Source organism: Eptatretus burgeri, chromosome 16 (genome assembly GCF_056783735.1).
Source record: "Eptatretus burgeri isolate ZD-2024b chromosome 16, Ebu_testis_v1, whole genome shotgun sequence".
NCBI classification, from domain to species: Eukaryota; Metazoa; Chordata; class Myxini; order Myxiniformes; family Myxinidae; genus Eptatretus; species Eptatretus burgeri.
This window is the reverse complement of record NC_140976.1, coordinates 42,744,907-42,758,316: the sequence shown is the minus strand read 5'-3', so window position 1 is coordinate 42,758,316 and position 13,410 is coordinate 42,744,907.

Here is a 13,410-nt window from a genome sequence, read left to right as displayed (position 1 = left end):
GTGCACTACCTCAAGTTGCCACTGTGTTTCAATCAGACTTCCAACGATCTTTCAGATCATGAATACGGTTGTGAGTGTGCGTAGACTTCGTGCACTACCCCCCTCTCCCGTGCAGATACAAGCACACACATAAATATGAGTCATTTATAACCTCCTTCACCTTGGGTGGCGGAGGTAACATTTTCACCCCTTTCTGTCTGTGTACAGGATATCTCAAAAAGTTGGCGACAGATTCGGATGAAATTTTGTGGACTGGTTGAGTGTTTGACAAGGATGAAGCGATTGGATTTTGGTGAAGATCCGGATCCGACTACTAGAATTTTTAAAGTGATTCTTCACCATTGAGAGAGAGGGCCAAAAACGATATAATGCATATCTCAAAAAGTTGGACAGGTTGGGTGTGTGACAAGGACGAATTGCTTTGATTTTGGTGAAGATCCGGATCTGGATAAGAGAATTATTTAATTTTTTAGGTGATTCTTCATTGAGAGATAGGACCGTAAACGATATAGTACTGTATCGCATGATATTTCATAAATGTAATGGGCCCGATATGTTCTTGTGGATCAGGCATTACAAGATGGAGGTATGCACTCCACCGAGTGTCCTAGTTTCTTTAAAATTCTGTTTAGAAGTTAAGTAAATCATATTTATGTGACAAATATGCATTGCGCATGTGAGCAGAAAGGGTTTCGTTCCCTTTTCCCAATCTCTATATTTTCCTTTTATTTATATTTCTCTATCGCTCTGTTTCTTTATTTCTCTATCTCCTTATTTCTAACATTCTCTTACATGTCACACCATTCTCTCACGTCCGCTTCATTAGATGCTATAGACAAAGCCAACGTGTGAACCAATTCCCTGCACCGAAACACTCGCAAAGCATTGTCTTGCTTGATGTCAGCAGCACCGGAGCGATAACCACGTTCACACCGGGAAGTAATGGTGAAGATGGAAGGTATCAGTAAGACGAGATGCAAGAACATTCCTTCCATTAACCCATCACACCTCCCCACCCCCAACCCCCCTTTCATAAAATATCTGAAATAGCGTTCCCAAGGACAATTGATCCGAGACTAGTTTCAATGGTAGCCTATATAATGCAGCACTCAGTGTTGGTTCACTCGGCCAATTAATTATTTGCCTCATAGTCACTGGCATGGTTCCCTGTCTGCCATGCTCAACTCACCGACACAGTAAACCAACTCTGGGTGCGAATATATCGGACCCGAGTTAAGGGTTGTAGACAGCATCCATGGTCTCTCGAGACATTTTGTCCTTGCGGAGCTGTCTGGAGGTGATGTCCGTAACAGTACATTTATCTATCTTATTCGAGATAAATTTTACAACTCGATCAAACTTTTACAGAGAGAATTGTTCAACATTATGGAATAAAAATGAATTTTGAGACTCCATGTAACAGATCATGGAAAAAAACAAATAAATACATTGTTTTGAAGCATGATGAGATGTGTACATTTTCAAAGTTAATCCAAATAACTTTCTCTCCGATTAATTTTAATCCAAATAAATATATTTTTAAAGAAAGTCACGGCTCATCGAAAGAGAACACAGAAAAGAAACAACACTGGAAAATGGAGAAGACACACTGACAGCAAGGGACGTGAACAATTAGAGGGCAAATTGGGTGAGGGGTGGAAATGAGAACTCTGGTGGTGAAGAAGCTTGATGCAAGTTCAAACACAGCAATAAGAGGAAGAGGAAAACAGGGGATGGAACAGAAGAAAAATTGAAAATAATAGGAAGAGGAAAACAGAAGATGGAACAGAAAAAGAGAAGAAAAATTGTGGGCAATACCTCTGGGCACTCACCTGGTAGCAGCTGGATAAGATAACCAAGGAATCACTGGTAGGCGTGGATGACCCACAAAATATGAAATGGAGAAGAAAGTAAATACCTATTTTGGGGGGGAAACGGCTGATATTTTTTTTAATGCTGTGACCAAACTTTGGTACATCAGGGGTGCTGAAGGTTGTGGTCAAGTTTCATCGAAATTGTGTGTGGAGTTCCTGAGAAGATAGCAAATACCTATTTTGGAGGAGAAGGACTTTCACTGCATTCCATAGTTCTTCTACTATTGCCTGCTTGAAAGGTTTTCCCTCATTCTGGTTATCTGATCGACTGGGATCAGTAGTATCCTCCCTTACAGACTTGAAGATCTTTACCCTTCGCAGGGCAGCTCACCGGATGACGGGATTGGGGCAAAGCCTTCGGGACCCTCAATGTTTGATGATAGGAGGGAAACCACGGGGTAACATCCCTGGGTCAGATTGCGGGAGAGTGTGTCGGAGTGGTGCTGAGGTGTCGCCCACCAGATGGCGGTCTCCTTGGGTTAATCTGAGGCGGTCCCTTCGGGTGGGTGCCTGGAATGTCCTATCCCTAAGAGAGGATGATCACCTGTCTCTGTTATCATCTGAGCTCAAGCATTTAGACATCGGTATTGCAGCTCTCTCTGAGGTTCGGAGACCGGATTGCGTCGAGATAATGGTGGGTAGTTACACCTAATATGGGTCTGGTCGCTCTGATGGTTACCATACCCAAGGAGTTGCTGTAGCTGTGTCCAATAAGCTGACTCCAATGATAATTGAGGTAACACAGGTCAACGAGCGTATTATGAGATTAAGGATTCGTCACTCCTTAGGTGTCATTTCCCTGGTCTCTGTTTATGCTCCGACTGAGGCGAGTGATCTCACCGTGAAGGATGCAATCTACGCCACACTCGAGTCTGTGGTTGATCAGTGTCCCAGACGAGATACACTTCTCCTCTTGGTGGATTTCAAAGCATTGACTGGAACTGATAGGGACGGTTATGAGACATGTGTTTGTCCCCATGGGTCTGGAACTGTGAACCCGAATAGCACTAAGTTCCTTGACTTTGCAAGAAGTCATGGACTTAGGGTGGCTGGTTCATGGTTTCAGCGCCCACAAGCTTATCGCTGGACTTGGTATTCCAACGCTGGCGGTGTGGCAAAGGAGATTGACTATGCCCTCGTTGATGGTCGCTGGAGGATGATCCAGAACTGCAGGGTCCACCAGAGTGCTCAGTTCCTCAATACTGACCACCGGCTTGTTGTAGCAACTCTGAAGCTGCACCTTAAATCCAGGAGAATGGTACCATCCCAGCCGAGGCTGGATGTTGGCAAGCTCAAGGATGAGAGGGCAGCTGAGGAGTTTGCGAACAGGCTGAGTGGAGATTTGGGGGGTCTGGGTGCTTTGGGAGGTCCTGAAGAGTTGTGGAGTGCCTTCAAGACCACCGTCTTTGATGTTGCTGGTGGATGTCGTGGAACTCACCGCAGGGCAAAGAAGAATTTTGTCTCTCAAGGGACACTGGATACCATTGACCAGAGTCGCAGGGCCAGGCTGAATGGCAGAGCTGAGCTGTTCAGGGAGCTGAGGCGTAAAACTGTACATGCACTGAGGGTGGACAAGGAGGCCTATGTGCGAGGAATCTGTGAGGGGGTAGAGCATCACCTGTGGTCAAGTGATTCTCGTCCCGCTTTCAGGGGAATTTGTGCATTGTGTTCATCCAAGGCCATCCCTCGGTGTACTGCAGTTAGAGTGGAGGGTGGTGGGCTCTTGACAGAGGAGTCTGAAGTGAAGGCCCGCTGGGCCGGTTACTTTGAGGGGCTGTACAAGGCTGATCCACCAGCTGTCGAGTTGGATGTCAGGGGTGTTACTGTCCCTATTGCTGACCCTCCAATCAACTGTGGTCCACCTTCGCTTGTGGAAACACGGGCTGCAGTGAACCGGTTGAAATGGGGTAAAGCTCCAGGGATCTGTGGCATCCATGCTGAACTTCTCAAGGCTGGTGGAAATGCTGCACTCGTGTCGTTGCATGCAGTTTTGTGCTCTGCTTGGAACACAGGCATCATCCCAACTGACTGGAAGAGGGATCTTGTTGTCCCTCTCTGGAAAGGGAAGGGTGATCGCCAAGACTACAACAACTACCGAGGGGTGACGCTGCTCTCAGTGCCGGGCAAGGTCTTTGCTCGGATAATTCTTGATAGGTTCGCCACCATCTGCTTGAGCACCAGCGTCCAGAGCATTCAGGCTTTACACCAAAGAGGTCAACGATTGACCGTATCCTTGCTCTTCGTATCCTCACCGAACGCAGACGAGAGTTTCGGCAGGGGCTGCTTGCAGCCTATGTTGATCTCTGTGAAGCGTTCGATTCAGTGAATCGGGATGCCCTCTGGAGGATTCTAGGTCTTCGTTGGGTGCCAGCAAAGCTGATTGATCTGATGTCTGAACTCCACTCTGGTACTGAGAGTGCTGTGAGATGTGGTGGTACCATCTCTGACTTATTTTCAGTTGTTACTGGAGTTCATCAGGGGTGTGTACTGGCCCCCACACTTTGCAGCACTTGTATGGACTGGATTCTTGGGAGGATGTTTGAGAGATCAAGCTGCGGTGCATCGTTTGGGAATGTCAAGAGCTCTGACCTTGATTTCGCAGAAGATGCAGTCATCTTTGCGGAGACTTTAGATATCCTTTTGGGGGCCCTCGAGGTGCTGAATGAGGAGTCGGAGCCGCTGGGATTACGGGTTTCTTGGGTCAAAACTAAGATCCAGGTTTTCAATGACATCTTGGATGCTGCTGTCCTGTCTGTGCCTGTTTGTGTTGAGGATGTTGAGGTTGTGAAGAGATTCACTTACCTTGGTAGTGATATTCATGTCTCTGCTGGCTGTGAGTCAAAGGTCAATAGACGTCTGGGTCGGGCCTGGGAAGTCATGGATTCACTGGATCATGGGGTGTGGCGCTGCCGGTACCTGTGCGGGACGACGAAAGTCCGAGTCTTCAGGTCCTTGGTGCTTCCAGTCTTGCTCTATGGATGCGAGACTTGGACTCTGACCAAGGATCTGAGATGGAGACTTAATTCCTTTGGGACCAGGTCTCTTCGGAGAATCCTTGGCTATCGCTGGTCAGATTTTGTGTCCAACGAGCGGTTGCTGAGAGAGACTCGGTTGAGATTTGTTACCTGCATAGTCCGTGAGCGTCAGTTGCGGCTGTATGGATATGTGGCTCATTTTCCTGACGCTGGTCCTGCTCATCAGATTCTCTCAGCGAGGGAGTCTCGTGAGTGGAGGAGGCCAATGGGCCGACCATGTGCCTCGTGGTTGCAGCAGGTTGACCATCATCTCAAGCAGATGGGGATGGGCCTGGCATCTGCCTGGGGGAAGGCCAGACGGAGGCCCCTGGAGTACCGGTGGAAAGTGGACGCAGCGACGCGCTGCTCTGGCGCATGCTCCCATATTTGACCTGACCTGCATTGGAGAGGGTGCTGGCTGCTGAAGAAATCTGGCCCTGTGAGCCAGAATGTTCTTCTGAACTGGCTGGCTGGTATTGAGTGTAAGCATGATTATCATCTGTGGGGATGTGAAGCCACTGACTGGGAGTCGACACATTGCGTATCTTGTGAACTTCATTTGTTACAAATACATGGAAGCATTTTGACTCATTCGAAATGTAGCCTGGGACTACCTTGCTATTTGTGTTATAGGTGGTGCTTTCTAAGGTCACTCGATCTTTCAGCTTGTGCTCCACTGTTTGCACCAACACTGTAGTTGGCACTGCATTACACAATTCTAGACGAGGTATTGAGATGGCATGTCAAGGTCTAACTCTTGCTTTGTCTCGTAGAAGGGACACATGGGCTGTTCGTTCTTGTCGATTCGTCAAAGGTCAGCAACAGCTCCACTAGCCAAGTTACTGGCATCAGAGAAGACATGGACCTCCCTTCGCCTGACTGCGCCAAAGTTTAGTAGCTGGTAACATCAGTGAACGTGAATGTTCTCAAAATGGTGTCGTGAGTTGCACCAACACGTCCATCTGGGGAGGCATGATTCTGGGAATGGCCTGTCCCATATGTGGCCTGTCAGCTGTTCCTTAAGCGGTGGGGTGGAAATTCGGAGTTGGCAGGTTGGTCCATCTTCGAAGGTTGAACAGCAGTATCGGTCATATGACAAAACTGTTCGGCATGATCATTCGCTGACTGTTGCGGTGAGGACTGGAGGACTTGCCTCCTTTGTTCTTGTTCAGCCTGCAGAAATACGTCGGAGCATGCTTTCTCCACAACTTCTGTTTTTCGGGCTCGGTGTGTCCGCAAGTCAGCTTCTGCCTTTACTTGTTCCACTTTCAGATAAGCCTCGAATCTTGCTTGGTCCACTTTCGGCTCAGCCACAACTCTTGCTCAGGTTGCCTCGACTCTTGCTTGGTCCACTTTCACCTTGGCCTCGCATTTGGTGACAATCTCTTCACAGACTGCACTCTGAGCAGCAGTGGAGGCTTGAGCCTGGGCCCAGGCACTGAAATATGAAGGTGATGGCTCCATGCAGAGAGCCCTGATCATCTAGAGGCAAATGATTTGGTTTCTAGAGCCATGTAGTACATCTTATCAATTGTCTCAGCTCTAACTTAATTGGCACAGTCACTGTTGCCATGATAGGTCTTCTCAGTGTGAAAAGCATCTTTCTAATCTTTGTTGGTCTGCACTTGAGTATACACGTCTTTTCATTTGGACCAGGTGTCTGAGTATGCTAAGAGCGCCGAACGGGCATCGATTGGGTCCATTTGGATTAGGTTTTTGTTGTTCGTGTTATCTTGCAGACCATTGAGAGCTTGCTTCATTTTCCTTCATTGGTGATTAAGTTTTCTTTACATCATCTGTATGTTGTTGTCAGCGACCAGCACATCCCACACATTTGGCAGCACATCCCACACTGTGGAAGATGAAAACCAGAGCTCCAGATGCTGAGCTCCGGATGAAACCCAAATGGGTAATTTTAAACCTCAGCTCCATCCATCTTCACACTTTAATTACGAAAGGCATCCAGTGCAAAACAGCCGAGCAAATCAGCGGTGCAAAATGGCCGGTCTCCAAGGGAGGTTTGGAATCATGTTAATAAAATCATTCTGAGGACCATTACACACCAGATTTTATCACCGGGTCACAATACAGAACCATGAAGTCATCGGCCTCTTGCCGGAACAGGAAGTCATGTTGTTGAAGCAATTGTGACGACACATTCATGCTGTGTTTTTGTGTTCCTCTGTAAACGGGAACATACTTTCCAACATCCCAAGGTCACTATCATCTCCTGTCTTCCATATTGTCCTATGCCAACCTGCGCTGTAATCTCCTGAACCATCACCCTTTGATTCTTACCGATGCGCGCACCAACTTTTTGCTCATTGCATTCAGTCGTGGTGCTTCTCGGCAGACCACAGTGTGGCTGATCGGTGATGTCCGTGTTTCCATCTTTGACGCGTTTCACCCACCTTCTGATACTATGAGCGGCTAGTGCCTGTGGTCCAAAATTCATTTTAAAATATTAGCTTCATGTTTGCCTGTGGCCCAATTAAGCCTAATGATCGATTTAACTTCACAAATATAGGGTTCTCGTCCATATAATATGTATTAGCGAAAACCTAGATGACAAACAATAATTGATTTAAAAGCTCATTATAAATGTGATTACTACATTCATGTTATGAGTATGTATCTGTGTTCGGTATTAATTAATACCCATGTATGAATGTTAGCCGACTTGATTGAAGCTTGTGTGATGACAAACATGAGCCCCATGGACATGCATATAAAGGTCCATGGGGACATAATTGATACAGCTCTGAATTCTCCTTGCGACTTCAACAACATACTGCACTTATGCTTTTAAATGCTTGTGAAGGTATAAAGTCTATTGCAAAGCGTTGTAATTAACCAAAGTCGTTTTGTCACCATATATGGAGTTGTTCACCAAGAAGGATCATGGTAAAAGATCATCTGACCCAGAGTTGAGACAAATGAAAGTGTTTTTTGTATTATCACATCCTTGAAAAAAGGAATCAGCCCACACATTTGTCTTAGCCTGATTGCAACATATATAAGGGAGCCTTTGTCCTGTGAGTGCATGGGAGATTAATTCCCATGTTCGCACATCGTGACCGGTGTTCCATACTTGCACACAAACCATATATGGTGTTCTGCTAATTGAGAGATTGAGGAACATTGAGTGATCTGTAGTTTTGCTGAGATAACATGTACTGGTTTTTGTCTGACCCATGCCCCCTTTTCCCAACATCTATGCGAATAATTTTGCTATAAAAACCTGGGCTTGTGAACAGCACTCTGAGGGAGGGAGGTGTACGGGGACTCATCTTGGTGTTTCTCTGTACACTTGCCTCTGCCTGTGTACACGAATAAATGATTCAACTCTCATTGGGACTGGGGTTACTTGAGTGATGTTCAATTTCACTAGAGATTCGAGTAATTCCACCACACGCCCATGCAGGCATCTCCGTACACCTGACTCAATTGGCCGAACATATCTGCAGCTGAGTTGTTCTCCTTCACAATTCAATCACTGCTCGATAGCGAAACGAAATGTCCTTAACAACCGTTTGTCACAATGGATTGTGGGAATACCAGTGGTGTGCATGCACCACACCTGTCTTTATATTAGAGTGATATGTCACTAATAACTTGTGTTCTGCTATATTCGGCACAAACATGTCACCATGCCTTTTGGTACGACCCTCGTATTTATTACCCCACGCACACAAAGCAAAACGTGGGGTTAAGCAATTAGTTAACAACTGTCTGTTTGCCCTGTCTACAATCATCAGTTTATGGTGGAGGAACAACTTGACTTCAATTGAATGTTGAATTTTGAACACGAATCGGAGAATGAATCTTAAAACGAACCTGTAGTTTCACCTGGGCCGTCTTAAGGCATGGGCACACTAGGCAGTTGCCCAGGGGCCCCACGATTCTCGGGGCCCCATGCTGCCATGTTCATGAGAGATCTCTTGGCAGAGTGGATAATTACTCGACCTCTTGCTGGAAAGGCCTGGGATTCAAATCCCTTTTCAAATCATATTTATAATATAAATAATTTGTGCATAACTATCTGACGAATGTTATTTCTTATCATGTTGTTAATCTGCAATAATATTGTATTGTTATAATGTTGTTAATCTGACTTGCAGCTGTGGATTTTAATTGCCCAATTGGTGCGAGCTTGTGTGTTGGTGTTCACTTTTGTTTTGACGTTTAATGACAACACTTCGAAGAAGAAAGAGTGTGACTGACGTCTAGTGATTTTCAACTAACAATTTGTGTTACTTACACTAATCAAGTAGGTATGACTTTAATATTTGGCAAGTAAATGTGCTGCGAGATATTTTGATTTTGTTTTTACGAGATTGATTTTTGGTGTTTATTCAAAACAGTTTTGAAATAAGTGCTAATCCAGATTTATCATGTAAATAATAGTTAACCAGTCAATATTTTTTTAATCTATGTGTGCTGTCAATAAATAAATACTATACTTTACGATACTATAAATATTTGAAAATATACCAGCACCAATAAATGATTCTGATTTTGTTGAAAGTACCAATAAATCTATAGGCTTAATGTTATTGACCGTTTACATTCTTATTCCCATGGGTGGGTGGGTAGGGGTCCCAGTGAACCGCTTAGCCCATGGCCTACAATGCTGTTAAGATGGCCCTGGGTTTAGCAGTACGTTGGCTCTGAATTTGTCCTGACTGCAAATGTGCAGAGGAGTATGATAATTTTTCTCGTCTGCCCGTCTGGCCATCACGATTGAAAATCATTCCAAACAGGAAACTTACTGTTTGTAAAGACATTATAAATAAAAGGACACATACAACAGGCACGAAGAACTAATCTAACGTGTGAAATAAGGTGGTCTATACGATGCTGCATCAATGGTGGTAACCTTCTGAATTTTTTTTTAAGACCTTTAAAATCTTTATTATATTTCAACACTCGGAGAACACAAATCGCCTTTCTGCACTTTCAAAACCCTTCCGTGTAGCAGTAGCCTCCTTGGACAAAATATTTTGGCATTTTATGTCATCATGACTAATCAAATTTGCTGCTCGTAAACCCCAACCATGTCATTGTTTGATCAGGTTTGATCAGGTCTGGCAAGATTTCTTACATAGGCCTATGCATAAGCGGTGACATTTTGATTACCAACACCCCATTGCCCCATACACGCTCCTTCAATTCCCTCTTCTTTCGACTTACTCTACTACCTTCTCCCAAATCTCTTTCCCTTCTTTACCCACTTGGCCATCACTTCCCTAACTTACTTTACAGTGTGTTCCAAAAAGACCTGAACAACTTTGTTTGTTAATATACTTAATACCACAAATGATACAACAATACGCTTTGTTTTTATATGATAAAGAAACTAATAAAGCTTTCTATATTTTCAGGTCTGGTAGTTCAATGTAAAAGAAAATGGCGACTCCACAGGATTGGCTCAGTGTGTTGAATGGTTCATCGAGACGAGATCTGACACGCAAGTTTAGCGTAATTTCCATACAAGGTATGGAAGGAATTTGCAATCGAGGACGAGTGTCAGAGAGTGGTGCAAGAGGTTTAAGGAGACTGTAAGTTGTCACAAACAGAAAAGCACTGGTCGACAAGTGCAGCAGACGTTGAATGAGTGTGTGAATCATTTCAACAAAGTCCCAGAAAATCAAGTTGGCATCCATCCAGAGTTCTGGGACTACCCACCACCACTGTTGCATAAAAGACCGAAGCTTTAAGGTGCAGATTCTGCAGGAACTCAAACCAAACGATGGACCCAAATGCATGGCGTTTGGCTTGGAAATGCTCAGTCACATCAAGGAAAATGAAAATTACCTGAAAAAGGTCATGTTCACAGACTAAGCTTGCTTTCATGTATCGGGGAAGGTCAACCGACACAATGTGAGGATCTGGGGCTCTGAAAACCCCCCATGTTGTCATTGAACACCTACGCAACAATCCAAATGTCAATGTGTGGTTAGGTCTTTTCTATGACCGCTTGGTGGGTCTGTTTTTCTTTGCAGAGGATCCAGTGACCAACAATTTACATGTTGGAAGGATCCAGTGAACATGTTGGAAGGATTCGCCTTTCCACAGATTGACGACCTGCAACCCGACGTCATTTTTCAACAGGACGGTGCAGCCCCTCATTGGGCCTTTGTCGTTTGAGCTGTACTGAATGAAAATTTTCCAGGTCGCTAGATTCGCTGAGATGCACCAACAGCCTGGCCTCAACTGCAAGATAGATAGCGCCAGGGGATGTTAGTGAGAGAGTGAGAGAGTGAGAGAGCGTGAGTGTGAGAGAGTGAGAAAGCGTGAGTGAGAGAGTGAGAAAGCGTGAGTGAGAAAGTGTGAGAGAGTGAGAAAGTGAGAGAGTGAGAGTGAGAGAGTGAGAAAGTGTGAGAGAGTGAGAGTGAGAGTGAGAGTGAGAGTGTGAGAGAGTGAGAAAGCGTGAGTGAGAGAGTGAGAGAGTGAGAAAGCGTGAGTGAGAGAGTGAGAAAGCGTGAGTGAGAGAGTGAGAGTGTGTGTGTGTGTGTGTGTGTGTGTGTGTTTTTTGAGGTCGGTGTGGTCTCCATCGGGCAGAGCGGTGTGAACCGGCGAATAAAGATTGCTCCGTGCATGTGAGCCGAGACGTGTCCAGTCTTCTATTGAGAAAGACGAGGAATCTTACACCTACGATCACCAGTCATATCCTCCCTTGATGTTTTTCTGTGGGGGGTTGTCAAAGATAGTGTCTGCAACACCAAGGTGGCAAACCTGTAGGATCTTCATTCTCGGATCACAGCTGCATGTGCACTGGTGGATGAAAGCATGCTGAGCTGAACATGGCAAGAACTCGTGTACTGCCCTGATGTCCTGCACGACAAGCAGAGCTCACATTGAAGTGTATTGCTGGTGTGCACAAAACTTTCTGAGTTTATGTTTCATATAAACCAAAGGGTATCGTTGTATCATTTGTGGTTCTCAACATATTAACAACTGAAGTTGTCCAGGTCTTTTTGGAACAACCTCCTGTATTTTCTCTTTCCGACAATCCTTCCTTCATTTGCTTTTCTCATTTAAACCTTCTCCATGAGTGTCGAGTATCATCATAAATATAGATGGCCCCCAAAGCACACTCTGTCAAAAGTAAAGAAAACTGTTCATGAGTGCTCCAAAACCAATCAACCATGGAAACGAGTCATGAAAGTGTTTTGTCTCTTTTGAGGAGATGTAACTTTAATACAAAAGTGTAAATGGTTCTGTGGCTAAGTTGGTGAAAGTGCTTGTCAGGTAAACAGGAGATCCTGGGTTTAACTCCCAGTGATGCCTTTTTTTTTTCAACCACACTCTGCTGTCAAGGTTGGAGCATCTGCTCTGAATCTGGGAGGATGGTGGTTTCAATCCCATCCGAGTGATACAAAAACCTTTACAAACGGCACGTGTTGCTTCTTTGCTTGATGCTCAGAATTTAATAAGGACAAACAATCATCATCACACCATATTAAAGCCTTTTTCCCTGAGCAGAGGTCAGCTTTTTGCGAGCTCCAATCATGGTACCCTTTCTTGTGGCAATGTTTTTACGGTCGGATGCCCTTCCTGACGCCAACCCTTTGGTTGCCTTCAACATGCAGGGATAATTACCAGTATCTATTCCATCCATTGGTACCATACTCTGTGCAGAGCGCTGGTGCTGATGAAGCAGTTTCCTTGGCTATTGGGCACAATCCTGGACGGGTCACCACTCCGACACAGGATACCAGCAAGCTGGCACTCATTTTGCCTTCCTCGGAAGGATGACAGGTAGAGTCAACCTCACCTGGTATTAATTCAACAGCCGAGCGGGATTTGAACTCAGAACCCTCGGATCCCAAGCCCACCACTCTAACCATTAAGCCAACACCAGGCATAATTAGCAGTATACTGGTGCCCATTTTGCCGACCTCGGAAGGATGACAGGCTGAGTCAACCCCACTGATGTTAATTCATTGGCCAGCAGGGCTCAAACTCAGGACCCTGAGGATCCTAAGCCACCACCCTAACCACTAAGCCACAGCAGGCTTAATAAGGAAAAACAATTATCGGTTAGCAACTATAGCACAGGCTTGATGGGGCGAATGGCCTTCCCCTCCTGCTTTGAAGTTCCTTGGAAGGGAAGTCACATCATTCAGCCGAAGCCGAGCAAAGCGAGGTCGAGACCATTTATTCTTTCTTAAGAAAACCCTGCAACGAACACACGAGTACAGAAAACGAACTTTTTGGAACGCCAGCCGAATTTTCCATCCAATCATGTAACTTTGTTAAACAAAAACATCCATCCAATCATCATGTAACTTTGTTAAAGAAAAATATCCAACCAATCATCATATAATTTTGTTAAACAAAAATATCCATCCAATCATCATGTAACTCTGTGAAACAAAAATATCCATCCAATCATCATGTAACTTTGTTAAACAAAAATATCCAACCAATCATCATGCAACTTTGTTAAACAAAAATATCCATCCAATCATCATGTAACTTTGTTAAACAAAAATATCCATCCAATCATCATGTAA